A 16,126-nucleotide genomic window follows, 5' to 3' on the forward strand; every position below is an offset into this window, starting at 1 on the left:
TAATAAAAATTCCGAGTTAGTATAACTTGTGTTCTCATTAGCATAGGGAACAAACACATGAGAAGAACTGAAGTAGTTGGTAAGAAGTCCAAAATATAAAAAGTGTGAAATGTGATAGAGATTTATATATCCTAAACTAGGCAAAGGAAAGTAGTTATCTTTAATGACACATCTCTGTCATTTATACTTGAGATATAAAACATGTTAAGTATTTTTAGTGTATTTCAGAAGCTGAAGCTTAGTTGATGTAGTAGTGTTAGTTGCTCAGTCGTGTCCGATTCTTTGCGACCCCAGGGACTGTAGCCAGCTAGGCTCCTCTGTCCATGGAATTCTCCAGGCAAGAATAATGGAGTGGGGTGGCCATTTCCTTCTCCAAGTTGATGACTTCAGAACAAACATATTCAGTCTTCAGACTGCCTTAGATAATCACCATGCAGGTTTATTTCGTTTGTACCTGCTGATCATTAGTCTGTGCTTGGAACATTCTCTTCCCTTAGTCTGTGCAGTCCTGAGTGCTTATGGAATTCGAAGTATTTCACAGTAACCTTCACTTGGTCAGCTATTTGGAGTAAGCTGTGTTTCTTTTAAGTGTGTGGACATTGTTTTTGCGTGGAGGGTAGAAGAGGGCTGGTTAAAAAAGTATCCACTTGTTTTTACTCCAGTGCATGATTTGACCGTAATGTTTGCAATTTGCATTACATGTACCTTTATCACTCTTTCCAGTTAAGGAGATTTAAGCTCTAAAACAAAACTGTTAGGAGCACTGTTCCCACTGAGGAGGTGGTAGTTTTCCTCCTTTTGATTGTGTTTGGTATTAGCTGTTTAAGTTGTAGAAAATGTGTGTGTGCTTAAGCCCTTTTCCCCCATAGTGATTATGAAAAATTGCATTTGATTGTATCTGTAATTTTCTTCAAAAAAAAAAAAATTGAAAGATATTGTTATATGAAGAAAATATATGTGAAATCTTCCATGTAGTTAGTTAAGCTTTCTGCTTAATTGTAGTCATTCATTTATTCAGTCAGCATTTGTCAAATATGTATTAGGCACTAGTCCTAAGTCTGGGAATCGAGCGATGAAGACTACAGGCACAGACCCAGTGCTTGGTGGGAATTGTAGTCCAGTAATGGAAGCCCAGCATAGTTTGAGAAGTACAGCTTGTGTTAGAGTAATGAAGGGAAGGTGAGTAGGGAGTTGTACAATGCTGGACTTAATAAGGTCAGACCTTCCTGGAATAGGCAGGTGCTGTCGAAATTGAGATCTGAAGGGTGAAGGAGAAAGTGACATTTAAGGCAGGTGAAAGGAGAGAAAAAACTGTTCAAAAGCTGGAAGAATGCTGACAGTTGAGTATGGCTAGTGTAGAAAGAACAGAGGTAATAAATGGAAGATGGGGCAGAAGAGGCAGCAAGTTCAGTTATATTAAAGAGTTTGGGAAGTTATTGGGCTTCCCTGGTGGCTCAGTGGTGAAGAACTCACCTGCCAACGTAGGAGATGTGGGTTCCATCCCTGGGTCAGGAAGATCCCCTGGAGAAGGAAGTGGCACCCACTCCAGTATCCTTGCCTGAGAAATCCCATGGACACAAGGAGCCTGGCGGGCTACAGTCCACGGGGTCGCAGAGTCCGACATGACTGAAGTGACTTAGCATGCAAGCATCAAATAGAGAAGAGGTCCGTGAGCCTTATTATCCAACATGACCCCCAAAATATACAGTACTAGCCATTAGTTATCTTTTTTGGTGAATTGGAGAGAATACTAGTATTTGAGTGTTACAGTTGGGCCTTGCATTGTGACAGTAGCTTTGTGAGATATGGGAGAATGTCTTACTGAGGTCCAGAGGTATTGTGATTGCACAGTTTTCTCAGCTACTGTCTGGTGAATTGGGAGCACACAGAATCTTTCCAAGCCTTTGTGTCATCTGTCATGCGATGTTGTCATCCTTGTTGTGTCCCCTTCCCTTTGTTTATTTCAAAATGGAGAGAATTCAGTCCCCGCCACAACCCCGGCAAAGGACCAGTAGCTCAGTAGGTTGCTGACCAAGGCATCCTATTAACCTTGTGGCTTCCAGACCCAGCTCTGGGGTGGATTAAAGCAACGTCTGGTGCTTCAGTAGGAGAAGCTGCTCAGTGCAGGTGTTCGTTTGCTTCAGCAAAGTTACAAGCGCTCTAGGCTTTAATCTCCCTCAATTAGAACTGTAGCTTGGCTACCTTCTCACAAGGTCACCGATGTATATGGGAGTTCTCCTCCTTTCCCCAGGGGAAAAGTCTTGGCATCTCTGACTTTCGGGGGAGGAATTCGATATCTCATTGATATAATCAACTTGTATTGCAAATTGTTTTAATTTTTTATGGTTACTGTTTCCAGTACTGTTCAATTTACTGATTTGTTGGTGTGTTTGTGATGGAATCATCTGAACTAGAAGAAATTCTGGTGGGCAGCATGGATTCTAGCCTTTCTGTGTTTCTATCCCAACCCCTTTAAAATTGAGATGTAATTCATGTATCATAAAGTTTACTCTTTTAAAAGTGTACACTTTAACAGTTTATCACCCCTAAAGAAACCCCATACCCATTAGCAGTCACTCCTTCTTCCCTCCACCAACCACTGGCAACCATTAATTTACTTTGTGTCTCTATGGATTTGCCTATTCTAAACCTTTTGAACAGAAATGGAATCACACAATATGTGGCCTTTTGTGTCTGGCTTCTTTTATTTAGCATAGTTTTATTGTTCATCCATATTGTAGTATATATCAGTACTTCATTTATTTTTATTGCTGAATAATATTCCATTGTACGAAAGTACCACGTTTTGCCTATCCATTCATCAGTTGATAGAGATTTGGGTTGTTTCCACTTTGGGGCTATTATGAATAATACTGCTGTGAACATTCCTGTACAAGTTTTTGTGTGAGCATATGTTTTCATTTCTATTGGTATATTACCTTGGAGTGGATTGGGTAGGCTGCAGTCCATGGGGTCGCTAGGAGTCGGACATGACTGAGCAACTTCACTTTCACTTTCATGCATTGGAGAAGGAAATGGCAACCCACTCCAGTGTTCTTGCCTGGAGAACCCCAGGGATAAGGGAGCCTGGTGGGCTGCCGTCTCTGGGGTCGCACAGAGTCAGACACGACTGAAGCGACTTAGCAGCAGCAGCAGCATGGTAACTCTGTTTTAACTGAGAAACTGCCAAATTGTTTCCAAAGGTGGCTACACCATTTTGTATTCCTACCAGCAGTGTACAAGATCTGCCGTGTTTCTGCTGCTGCTTTCTTCAGGCTCTGTTACTCTGGCCTGGGCTGTAAGCAACCCTAGGCATTCCATGAGCCCTTGTGTCTTGTTAAATGGGAAAATTTCCAGTTTAATGACAACCACTTTCATTCTACAAGCATATGTATACAAGGCCTTATATTAGGCATTAGTGACAGGAAGTCAAGTAAGGACTTCTAGTCCTTTCTTCTCAAGGACTGCACAATCCTTATTGTAACTTCTTACTAGGAAATGCAGGGAGAGGGAAAAACCAGTGAAGGAAGGAGTACAGTTGACCCTTGAACAACGTGGGTTGGAACAGCACTGGTCCACTTACATGTGGATTTTTTTTTTTTCCCCCAGTAAATACAGTATGACTGGATCTGCAGTTGGTTGTATTTGTGGATGTGGAACCATGGATATGGAGGAGGGAGGGCCAACAATGGGACTTGAACATCCACAGGTTTTAGTATCTGCAGCGGTCCTGTAAACAATCCCCCAAGAATACTGAGGGGCGACTGTAACCACTTAGACGTTTGTGAGTTTCCACAGTATTGATCCTAACTTTAGAATCTATGCAAAGGTTGAGTTGATTTTTGGAGATTCTGGGGTTTCCTTTTCTTGGCTTATCCTTTAAAAACAGTCAGTCATCCTTCTGTATTTGTGGGGTATCGGTTCCCAGGACTGAGGTATTCCCTCGTCCCTGGTTCCCGGGTATTCCCAAGGATACCAAAATTCACAGATGGCTCACGTCCCTCACATGAAATGACATAGTGAAATTGCCTTGCATATCCTGGATTCTGAGTCTGTGGATTCAACCAGCCAACCAAATTAAACATACAGTTGGTTGAATCTGCAGATGCCGAACCAGCATATACAGAGAGAGGAGGACTGTCTTGCTGTTGTTGGGTTTTATCCTAGGTTACTGTTCGTTTCCTCCTTGCATATTTTCCCTGGGTAAGCTCACGTCTGTGGCTTCATCTGCCATCTATATGTTGAAAAAAAATGTTAGTCGCTCAGTTATGTCCGACTCTTTGCAACCCCACAGACTGGAGTCTGCCAGGCTCCTCTGTTCATGGGATTCTCCAGGTAAGTACACTGAAGTGGGTTGCCATTTCCTCCTCCAGGGGATCTTCCTGACCCGGGGATCGAACCCAGGTCACCTGCATTGCAGGCAGATTCTTTACTCTCTGGCCCCCAGGGAAGCGTGTCTGCCAGATTTGCTCGGATCTTTGTCCTAGGCTTCAGGTTTGTCTGTCCTTTGTGCGTCATTGTATGTTGTCCCAGACTTGCTCAGACTTTTCTCCTGGGCTCTCAGGTTTGCATCCTGATGGATCTCTGGGTAATCCCTAGACATCTCAAGCTAATTGTGTCTGAAACTTAGTTTCTCGTTTCCCTTCTCCCTGTTAAGCTCTTCCTACTTTTGAATTCACAGTTTGATTTGTTGGTGCTATCATGCAAGCTGTAAACTTTCCCCTTCTCCTTAACCCTGCATATCCTCTCAGTCACCAAGTTCTACCAATTTTATCTCCTAAATGTATATTTTTAACTACTTCTTAAATTCATAGGCCCGTTTTTCACTGCCTTACTTTGGATTTCATCATCTCTTCCCTGAGCTTTAGTCACAGCTTCATAACTAATCTTGTGTCTTGTCCATCAGGTTAATCTTCTATGCAGCTGCCTGAGCAGTCTCTCTGAAATGCTAATCTAATCAGCAACTTTGAACTCCATGTAATTCTCATTGCTAACTACAAGTTCTGTTTGTTATTTTAGTGCCTTGTCTCTTTGCCCTTTCTTCCAGCCGTTCAACTTGTCATCTTTGAGGATTCAGTTTAGACCAGGGAATAATAGCAATGATAATAGTAAACATTTGTATAGTACTTCCCATGGGCCAGGTGCTGCTATACACACGTTCAGTTCAGTTCAGTTCAGTTGCTCAGTCGTGTCCGACTCTTTGTGACCCCACGAACCGCAGCATGCCAGGCCTCCCTGTCCATCACCAACTCCTGGAGTTCACCCAAACCCATGTCCATTGAGTCAGTGATGCCATCCAACCATCTCATCCTCTGTCATCCCCTTTTCCTCCTGCTGTCAATGTTTCTTTTAGTCCTCACAACAATCCTATGAGATAGGCACCAAAATTGTTCCCGTTTGTAGATGAGGAAGTGAAGGCACAGACATTGTTAATTTCCCTAGGTTCCACAGTGGCTGAGTCCACATTTGAACCCAGGCAGTCTAGTCTGATGCTGTTAGTCTCTTATATGTACCTTTTCTCAACTTCGCGCGTTCCCTCCATTCCCACGACTCCAGAGATTAGTTATCCTCTCCCTGCTTCTGCCATGGCCTGTGCATTGTTGTTCAGTGACTAAGTGGTGTTGAGTCTTTGCGACCCTATGGACTGCAGCACACCAGGCTTCCTGTCCTTCACTATCTCCTGGAGTTTGCTCAAACTCATGTCCACCGAGTCAATGATGCTGTGCATGGCCTGATGTTCATCTGCAGTTCATAGGGCAGATCCAGAGCATATTTTATTTTGAAGAGTTTTGATCAAGAAGCCAGCATGATAGACTATTTAATTGCCAGCTCCCTCTCACGCCTATTCTTAAGGTGACTAAATTGGAAGTCATCACTTCTGTTATCGTGATCTTAGTCATTTCTATGAAGCCTATTTTGAGTATCCAGTTTCATTTAGATATTGTTCCTTTGTCTTTCCGTGATACTTTGTTATATAGAATCCTCTAGCATTACTCTCATCCTTTATTGTGACCATTTACATACTTTTCTCCCTTGCTTGACTATAAGCCTCTTGGGGATAGGGACTATGCCTTACTACTTTATGCTCCTAATTTCCCAGCATGTAGTAGGTGTTCACTCTTGCTGAATTTCTTGAGTGAACAGGTAAATTTGACCCATATATAGATGAGTGAGGGAAGAGGATTAGGAGTGTGATGAAATGGACTTAAACTGGAAATTCAGGGTAGCATACAGTAGCTATTCAGAGCGAGGATTGTGAAGCCAGGCGACCTAGGTTTTATCTTGACTCTCCTCTCACTAGTTATGGGACCTTGGGCAAGTCTGTGCCTGCAGTTTACTGATGTTTAAAACAAATAGTAATGGAATCCACCTCTAGTAGTTTTGACAGTGATATATGTGCTTGCTAAATAAGCAGCCTTCTAGAGTCCAGAGAATTGCTTTACTTAAACTATATCTTGTGAAACCCTTGCACCTTAGCTGTGTAATAGTGAAGCCAGGCCTACCGCTGTTGTCCTCGAGCTTGATCCTTCTGGGGATGGTGGGGGTTTTTTTTGTATTTTTTAAAAGGTAATCTAGAAGGATATAAAAAATACCTGGCCAAATTAGTACAGTTTTATTAATAGCAGTAATTGTTGTGGTTCAGTCTCTCAGTTGTGTCCAACTTTTTGCGAACCCATGGACTGCAGCTTATCAGGCCTCCCTGTCCTTCACCAGCTCACGGATCTTGCCCAAACTCATGTCCATTGAGTCAGTGATGCCATCCAACCATCTCATCCTCTGTCGTTTCCTTCTTCTCCTGCCTTCAGTGTTTCCCAGCATCAGGGTCTTTTCTAAGGAGTCAACTCTTTGCATCAGGTGACCGAACTGTTGGAGCTTCAGCTTCAGCATCAGTCCTTCCAATGAATGTTCAGGGTTGATTTCCTTTAGAATTGACTGGTTTGATCTCCTACAGTAGTAACAGTTACCATTTATTGAAGTTTACCATTCAGATGAAAGTACAAAGCACCCTCAAAGTCACAGAAAAATAGTTTGGGGATATCTGCTAGTATATTTTATGCTGTCCCTCGTTTATTAGGAGTTGAGTAAATGAATTTAGTAGTTGACAGCTTATTTTCCCTCCAGACAAATGTGGCTGAAACAGGAAAAGTCAATAATTTTGCATTTTGGATTTGAATAGAGTAAGTACCTGTAAGTATCCCTATGAGGTGGATGAATAGAACATAGATTATGGACATTTCACTGGTGAGGAAAGAGAGGCAGAGATGCCTAACTCACTTGAAGTCAATCCATAACTAGTCCTTGGGCAGGCAGTAACCTGGAATTCCAGATGTGTTTACTAACATGAACTCTTATAGTTCTAGGAACCAGTTTCCATACATAGTAACATTTTTTAAAAAAGATAGTGCTTACTCAAATTAGTCAGTTTGGTGTACCTTTGAGAGGGTTTGCTGCCAAAGCATTGACGCTATTAAAATCTTTGTCGAAAAAGGAATTCCTTGTACCTCTATCCTTAGAGTCTGAACCATGGCACAGCGATATATGGAAGATATGCAGTGAGGGAAAACAGCACAAAGCGAAAGCATACAAAACATTTTCCTTGAACTTTAGGTAAACTCCCAGTTACACCCTCCTCCTCTACTTTGTAACTGGAATAGAATTTGAGAGCTGAAAAGGCCGTTTTTACAGTTCAGCCTCCCCACTGAACAGATGAAAATAATAGACTAATGTGTGAAACTGGCTTAAAGAGTTTTAGAGAAATAACTTGTCCAAGGCCATGTAATTAGGTCCCTGGTAATTAGGGAATTGGAATTCAGGTTTCCTGAGTAATGCTTACAATAAACTATGTTGCTTCCCTCAATTGATGATGTGGTTAACCTGAGAGCCAGGTAAGTGGAAACATAACGATTGAATTCTACTTGGTTAAGCAAACTGCAGATATTGAGGAGACAATAAAAGGAAAATAAATCCTAGACTGTAGCAGGAGACCTATCTACTGAACCAGCACCATGGATAAGGGGCCCCCCTTTTTTTTTTTTTGTAAATCATGGTGCAACCCTTTGGGAACAAGAAAGATTTGTTTGTTTATTCCACACTGAGCCCTTACTGGGTGCCAGCCACTTTCTACTAGAAACTGGCAGCGCAGTGATGAATAAGACAGTCAGTGTGCATAAGGAGCTGAGAGTTTAGAAGAGAAAACCAACATGTAAACAGGTTATGATTATTTTTTAATTTATTGGCGGTGGTGGGTCTTTGTTGCTACACTCGGGCTTTCTCTAGTCGTAAGCAGAGGCTACCCTTCGTTGCAGGATGCAGGGCGTTTCATTGTGGTGGCTTCTCCTGCTGCAGAGCACAGGCTCTAAGCATGAGGGCTTCAGTAGCTGCCACAGTGGTTGTGGCACACGGGCTTGGTTGCTCCATGGCATGTGGGATCTCCTTGGGCAGGGGATCGAACCAGTGTCCCTTGCATTGCAAGGTGGATTCTTAACCACTGGACCACAAGGGAAGCCCCAACAGATTATTATTTTTTTTAAAAATGTGATTGGTTCATTTGTTCATGCATTCATTCATTATTCCTTAATATAGTAGCCAGAGAGATACGTTTAGACTGTGAGCTAGATCGTATCACTGCTCACAGTCCTCTGGTGATTCTCCATTTTAACTGCATTAAGAGCAGAGTTCGTAGAATTGCCTGCAAGGCTCTACTTAGTTTGCCCAACTCTTCAGACTTTATCTTCTCCTACTTGCTCCCTTGCTGGACTAGTTGATCCTTCTTCAACAATGCCAGACATACTCACCCTGCTTGGCAGCACGCTTCCCTCAGAAATCCACATGGCTTGTTCTCTTATCTCCTTCAGGGGTTAACTCAAATGTCACCTTCTCTGTGAAGCATTCCTTGGCTACTTTATTTACGGTTGCAACCGTGGCTCCATCCACGTGGGATGCCCTGGCTCTCTGTGCATCTTTTCTCTGTAGCATTTCTCACGTACTGTGTAATTTAATTCTCTATTTTGTTTCTCGCCTTCATTAGAATGTGAACTCCATGAGGGCAGGACTTTGTCTGCTTTGGTTTCTGCTGTACTCTGCATCTAGAACATGCCTGACACTCAGGAGGCATTCAGTAAATGTTGAATGAATAAATTCAACGAACAGCACCTCCAACTAACAGGTAGTGTGCTGGGTTAATTATTTGGTAGAAGTAGTGACGAAGTGTAGTGCAGTGGGACCACGTGGGAGGAGCCTGCCTGGTCTGTGGGATTCTTTAGGGAGGTTTCCTTGGAGAACTGACCATTGAGCTGGATTTAGAAGAATGAATAGGAGGAGGGCAGGTGAAGTATAGGCAGTCTTCAGATCAAGTTATAAGTTTGGAGGAAAGCAACTTATCTTTCTTGGAGTAATTCAAGCTTTGGTCCTCCTTGGGGTAGGATAAAATTTCAGAAACCAGAAACTAGGAGTTGTACTTCTTTCTGTACCTTCAAAGGTGTGAGCATAGATTTTAGTAGCAAAGTTGTATATATATATTAGTATAGTATTAGTATATGTATTAGTCTTGGTATTACTGAAACCATTCTGGGGGGGTTAGGGATTACTACAGATTTAGTGGCTTCAAACAACATGTCAATGTAAACCTTCTCAACGTCAGCATTATTAATATTGACATTTGCGGAGGTATAATACTTTGTTGAGGGTACTGTCCTGGGCATTGTGTGATGTTTAGCAGCATACTTGGCATCTACCTACTAGATGCTAATAGCACCCACCCCCAGTGTGACAACCAGAAATGTCCCTAGATCTTTGCTCTGAGGAGCAAAATTGCCTTCCAGTTGAGAACCACCACATTAGAACCACTGCATTACAGTTGGTGAGAGTCCAGGGATTTCTATCTTCAGTAACTACAAGTGATTGAGGGAGAGAGATTTATACCTTAATAGAGTAACCACATTTCTGAATCTAGAATTGAATCAGAGACTTCCTTAAACATGATATTCACATAGCTAACTGTATTGAAGGTAGAAGTAAAGTGTTTTCAAAACAGTTTGGACCCTGGAGATTGGAGAAGGGTTCATACAAGATTAAATATTTGAGTTGGACTTAGAAGAAAGTTTGTATGGGAAGATAAGGGCACATCTCACACAAAGGAAGTATCATTACTGAAGGCAGGACTGTGTTCAAAATAGTCCTGGGAGTTGCATGCTAGGAAGAAAGGGCAGATGAATGAAACTGGGTTGTAAAGAGCCTTAAATGCTGTATGTGAAGGTAAAGGGGTTTAGGATGTTTTCCTGCCCTATATATTTTCATTTCTATTGTTGCATAACAAATTACCACAAACTTAGCAGCTTAAAACAACACAAATTTATTGTCTCTCAGTGTGTCAGGAGTCATGGCTTCAGCTGGGTTTCCTCATTTTTCCTTTTCCTTTTTTTTGGCCATACCAGGCAGTTGTGAGATTTCAGTTCCCTGATGAGGGATTGAACCTGAGTTCTCAGCAGTAGAATCATGGAGTCCTAACCTGTGGATCACCAGGGAGTTCCCTCAGCTGGGGTTTCTGCTGAGAATCTCAAAGGGATGAAATTAACTTGTCAGTGAATTCCAGCATAAGGTCCTCATTTCCTTGTTACCCTTGGCTGGGAGCACTCTCAGCTCCTAGAGGCTGCTCTCAGATTCTTGCCTTGCCTATTTCCATAACGTGGCTGTTTGCTTTTTCAGTGCTGGCAGGGAAATCTCCAAATTCAAATCTCTGTCCTCAGTTGCTTAGTGTGAAGTCTTAGCTAACAGAAAGTACTCAAGGGAATGACTCTTCCATCACCTATGTGGTACTTTGTTGGCTGGAAGCAAGTCAGGTTCCACTCAGACTCAAGGGGAGGGAATAACACAAAGGCCTAGATATCAAGAGAAGAATTTCTGGAGCCATCTTAAAATTGTGACTGCCAGGTGCAATTTCAGCTCCATGAAAGCAGTGGTCAAGTCTTTGCAAAGTTTTTGCTCAACGTTGTATTTCTGATGCCTGGCATATAGTAAGTGCTTAATAAATATTTGTTGAATGAATGACGTCAATGAATGACTATTTGGTAGTGGTTGAATGTTACTTATGGTTTCAGTTCTTATATTGGTAATTTTGTATTGAGAAGCAGTCTAGTTTCTTTGGCATTATTCATTTCTTTTGGTAAAATTGTAAGTAATTTTTACCTGGAATCTTTTTTTTTCTTAAATCTGGAATAAAACCTAAAATTGTTTGTTTATTATCACAAGTGTCAATCCAATCTCTTATCTCAGAGAGACAACACTCATTGGAAAAATAATTTAGGGCTACATTGCACCAAACTAGCAGATTCCTTGTAACAGCCAGAAACGTTGGCAGCTTTGGAGTTTTGGAGGTGGTGGGTGGGTAGGTTGTCTGAAGTTTCACAGCTATTGCTAATAACAATAATTTCAAATAACTAATAAACAGATTTCAAAAACTCTTTGAAAATACTGATTGTTTTATAATAGCTTTATTATAATAGAAATTTTTGTCTAACTTGTGCTTAGAACTTCATGTATAGATTGGTGTTATTATTAATTACGGTTGTTCTTCATACTTGTCATAGGAAACATTTTGAGCAAAATTTAGATCTTGAATTACCCGTTGATAAAGGACCATTTTATCTTCAGACAATCAGATATTTCTGACACCAGAGTCTGTGTTCAAAATGAGATGTTGAGAATCTCAATATGTGCCAGTTGGTCCTAGAAGCTATAAAGTAAGCATGGCACGTCTTCCAGGGCTATCTGTTTTAGTGATTACATTCAAAGGTAAAATATTTTTTTCTCTGAAGACATACAGGTGCAGTATATTATAGGCTAGAATGGAAAATATGAATGAACTTTAAAAATAAATTTCTTACAGCATGTTGCTTTAGGTGGCTCCCTCTAGGTTCTCTCTTACCTTGATTTATGGTTACTCTCCTCTGCCCTTCAGGTGTATCCGTGGACAAGTTTGAGAGGCACAGTACTGTACCAGGCTCCTTTTACCTGGATCTTGGCAGATGGTAAGGTTCAGAGACATTTCAGGTGGATGTTAGTGGTACAAGGAAAGGAAAATCCAGGGTCAGGGTCCCTTCGTCCACAGGAGATACTTGATAGGAGAGGAGACCTGGTGTCCTGGTAGGTTGGTGAGGGTCTCACTGTTCCCACATGACCTCAGGCACTCATGGTGGGGGTAGTATCAGAGTAGCTGGGATGACTGACAGCTGAGCCTCTCTGCATTTGGTCTTTTATCCTGAACCTCTTCTTGTGATTCACATGGTCCAAAGAAGGCTGCAGTGGAAACTGCAGAGTCTCCTAAGACCAAGATTCAGAAATCCCCCATTAACTACATTCTGTTGGTCAAAGCAAATGATAAGTGAGCCCATTGACAGAAGGAGCTAAAAAGACTCAAAAATCTACTCTGTGACCTTGGGCAAGTTGCTTAATGCCTTTACGCCTTAATTTTTTTTATAATCTATGAAATGAGGATAATATTAATACTTACCTCCTGGGGTGGTAGTAAGGATGAACTGTGTGATTACTTGAAAAGTACAGGTGAGAGTGAGAACCTCAGTAATTGTCATCTATTACTGTTCTCCTTATGTTTTTGCCTAATAAAAGCCTTAAATCCCACCTTCGTCCTTCCTGAAGCCTTCTGTAACCTTCTTGTCTCTTGGAAAACATACTGTCTTGGTGTCTTATTTGCTGGTTAGCATATTGCCTTATGTTACTGTTACGTGTGTGCACAACATGGCTCATGTGCGGAAGCTTGCAAGCCTCTGGAGGGTGCAGGTCAGTGTTCATATGATTTTTTGTATGAGTCCCAGTGCCTAGTTCCCATGATGTTTAGTGAATGAATACCATATTATTCAGAAGAAGATACAAGCATTTCTTTTCTGTTGTTGTAATTTAGTAAGTACTTTTAGTCAAAGTGTAGATATAGAAATGTGAAGGGAAAAATTAAACTCTCCAGTTGTCAGGTCTCACTGTTTACTGTTTAATTAAATTAGGCATATTCACATGGGGAAGATTTTAATCTCCTGAGGAGGGGAAAGGCTCAACTTTGTTCTTCTAAAAAAAAGTAAGTGAAGATTTAATTTAGATTTAAATCGGAGAGAGTTGGAAAAAGATATAAAATCAATAAAGTACATTTGTTTTAATGGTCATTTCACTTATTTTAGAATTTCAGGACTTATGAATTCTGAACTTTAACAAGATGAAAGAATTTTGAAATCTTAGTAAAACACAGGGTCTGTCAGTTTTTATAAATGGAAAACTTTGTACCTAATAAAAAGCCTTTTGTTTTTCTAACTTGTGATCATTTCTGGTTGTGGAAAATATATGTGAGTGCCTCTATACCATTCCTAAGGAATCTTGTGTAGGAATTAGATTCAGCTTGCCTGATGGTAATAGCATGAAGTCGGGGTACAGTGTGGAAAGGTAAAAAAAAAATCTCGCATCTGCTGTTACATGTTGTTAACTCCCTCAGCAGACGTTAAATCATTTCAAGTACAATAATAGTGTGGGAGGTAAATTAACTAACCATTAACAATCTTATAAATACACAATTAACATGCCAACATTTATATGACACATTGATGGGGCAGCAGTAATTTTTGATTGGGAGTTTGCAGACCTTCGAGAAGCCTCAGGCTGTTGCTCATTCAGACAAGTTTTCACAGATTGCAGGTGAGGGGGTTGTGAAGTCTGTCTGGTAGAGGGAAGTGAATGTGCAGTGTTTTGAAAGTTCAGGAACAGGAATTTCCCTTCAACCGTTGGCTGGATGTGAGCATTTTAAGTCACATTGCTATCTCAGGTCCTTAGGCAGTGAAGAAGTATAAGGGGGACTCATTTGCTTCTGCTGGGGCTATTTAAAGAGACAGAATATTTTATTTGTGGATTTTATAGCTGAGGTTGCTTGAATTTCTGGGGATTTTCTAAAAAATACTCACACCTAACTGGGGATTTAAAGTAGAACTCTTCTCTATGGTTTCAGGTCAACAAGTAGATGATCTCTGGAGTTCATTTTGTGTGTAAAATGTTATGATTTTTAGTTTCAAACGGTCATTACGTGTGCTCCATACAAATCATGGTTGCATTACTGGAGGGAAGGCTAAGGGTCTAGTCTACTGCATAACACATTTACTGTCTTACATCTTTCATGAGGACCCATGAGAGAAATTTCTCTCAGGCCCTGAACTCAACAACAGGATTTTTAAAAATCACGTTTATTGTAGCTGTTGTAGTTTTTGTTCCTCTTTGTTTTGAGAGGCTACAGGGTGGTTTAAATCCCAAGCTCTTGGATTTGATTCTCGGTTCTGATTTTTCAGTTTTGATTCTTAGTTCTTTGGTGATTAGGTTATTTCATGTGGTGATTAGGTTATTTCATGTAGCATAACTTCCTCAGAATTCCCCTGTGTTTTAACATGTCTTAGAATATTTAAGGCTGAGTAACTGTCCATTGTATGTATGTACCACATTTTGTTCATCTATTCTCTGCCATGTGTTTTAAATTACTGTGTAGTATTCTGTTGTATGTATGTGTCATGGCATATACACTGTTAAAGGATGTTTAGGTTACTTTCAGATTTTCAGTATTACAGTCCTGAGATAAATATTTTTGCAGTTGCTTCCTTAGAGCAAAACCTAGAAGTGGTGTTGTCCAAAGCGTACTCCTGTTTTACACTTTGATAGATACTACCAGACTACGCTTTTCAGTTCAGTTCAGTCGCTCAGTCATGTCTGACTCTTTGCGACCTCATGAATTGCAGCACGCCAGGCCTCCCTGTCCATCACCAACTCCCGGAGTTCACTCAGACTCACGTCCAATGAGTCAGTGATGCCATCCAGCCATCTCATCCTCTGTTGTCCCCTTCTCCTCCTGCCCCCAATCCCTCCCAGCATCAGAGTCTTTTCCAATGAGTCAACTCTTCGCATGAGGTGGCTAAAGTACTGGAGTTTCAGCTTTAGCATCATTCCTTCCAAAGAAAACCCAGGGCTGATCTCCTTCAGAATGGACTGGTTGCAGTCCAGGGGACTCTCAAGAGTCTTCTCCAACACCACAGTTCAAAAGCATCAATTCTTCAGCTCTCAGCTTTCTTCACAGTCCAACTCTCACATCCATACATGACCACTGGAAAAACCATAGCCTTGACTAGACGGACCTTTGTTGGCAAAGTAATGTCTCTGCTTTTCAATATGCTATCTAGGTTGGTCATAACTTTTCTTCCAAGGAGTAAGCGTCTTTTAATGTCATGGCTGCAGTCACCATCTGCAGTGATTTTGGAGCCCCCCAAAATAAAGTCTGACACTGTTTCCACTGTTTCTCCATCTATTTCCCATGAAATGATGGGACCAGATGCCATGATCTTCGTTTTCTGAATGTTGAGCTTTAAGCCAGCTTTTTCACTCTCCACTTTCACTTTCCTCAAGAGGCTTTTTAGTTCCTCTTCACTTTCTGCCATATAGATGCTACCAAACTACCCCTTTAAAAACCTCAATTTTCATTCCTTCTGATAGTACATGCAAGTGCCCATTTCTCTGAACTCCTGCCAACATTTTTTTTAAATTAATTTACTTTTTATTTTTGGCTGTACTGGATCTTCACTGCTTTTCTCTAGTTGCAGCGAATCCAGAGGCTGCTCTTGATTGCAGTGCACGAGCTTCTTGTTGCAGTGCCTTCTTGTTGCGGAGCGTGGGCTCTAGGCGCACGGGCTTCAGTAGCAGCTGTTGCAGCACGTGGGTTTAGCAGTTGCCATGGAGGGGTTCTAGGGTGCGTGGGGTTTAGTAATTGTGCTCATGGGCCCTAAAGCTTCAGTAGGCATCACTTGTGGGCTCTAGCACACAGGCTTAGTTGTCCCACAGCATGTGGCATCTTCCCAGACCAGGGATTGAACCTGTGTCCCCTGTGTTGGCAGGCGATTCCTGTCCATTGTACCACCAGGAAGTCCCAACATTTGGTTTTAAAGATCTTTGATCTCTGCACAACTGATCCAAGAAAAGAACTTGCTTTTCTGGAATACCTTTGTCTTAGAATTCAAATCGACCTTCAAATGATAATTTGCCACTCTTCAAATGATTTAAAACATATTCTTTTGGTTCTGGAAAGTATTTTTGGAATAAT

General features: G+C 41.3%; 1 protein-coding gene across 10 annotated transcripts in view; it reads left to right on the forward strand.

Annotated features, from left to right (window-relative positions):
- MAPKAP1 (MAPK associated protein 1) overlaps window positions 1-16,126 on the forward strand; it is a 234,765-nt gene that overhangs the window by 9,819 nt on the left and 208,820 nt on the right. For 5 of the 10 annotated variants that reach the window (XM_070378984.1, XM_070378988.1, XM_070378992.1 and 2 more), the window contains exon 2: window positions 11,957-12,026. The exons of the other annotated variants lie outside the window; for them this stretch is intronic. The gene's annotated coding sequence lies outside the window, so the exon portion shown is untranslated. The remainder of the gene's footprint in view (window positions 1-11,956; window positions 12,027-16,126) is intronic. 10 annotated transcript variants of the gene reach the window in all.

This window comes from Bos mutus, chromosome 11, assembly GCF_027580195.1.
Source record: "Bos mutus isolate GX-2022 chromosome 11, NWIPB_WYAK_1.1, whole genome shotgun sequence".
Lineage (NCBI taxonomy): Eukaryota > Metazoa > Chordata > Mammalia > Artiodactyla > Bovidae > Bos > Bos mutus.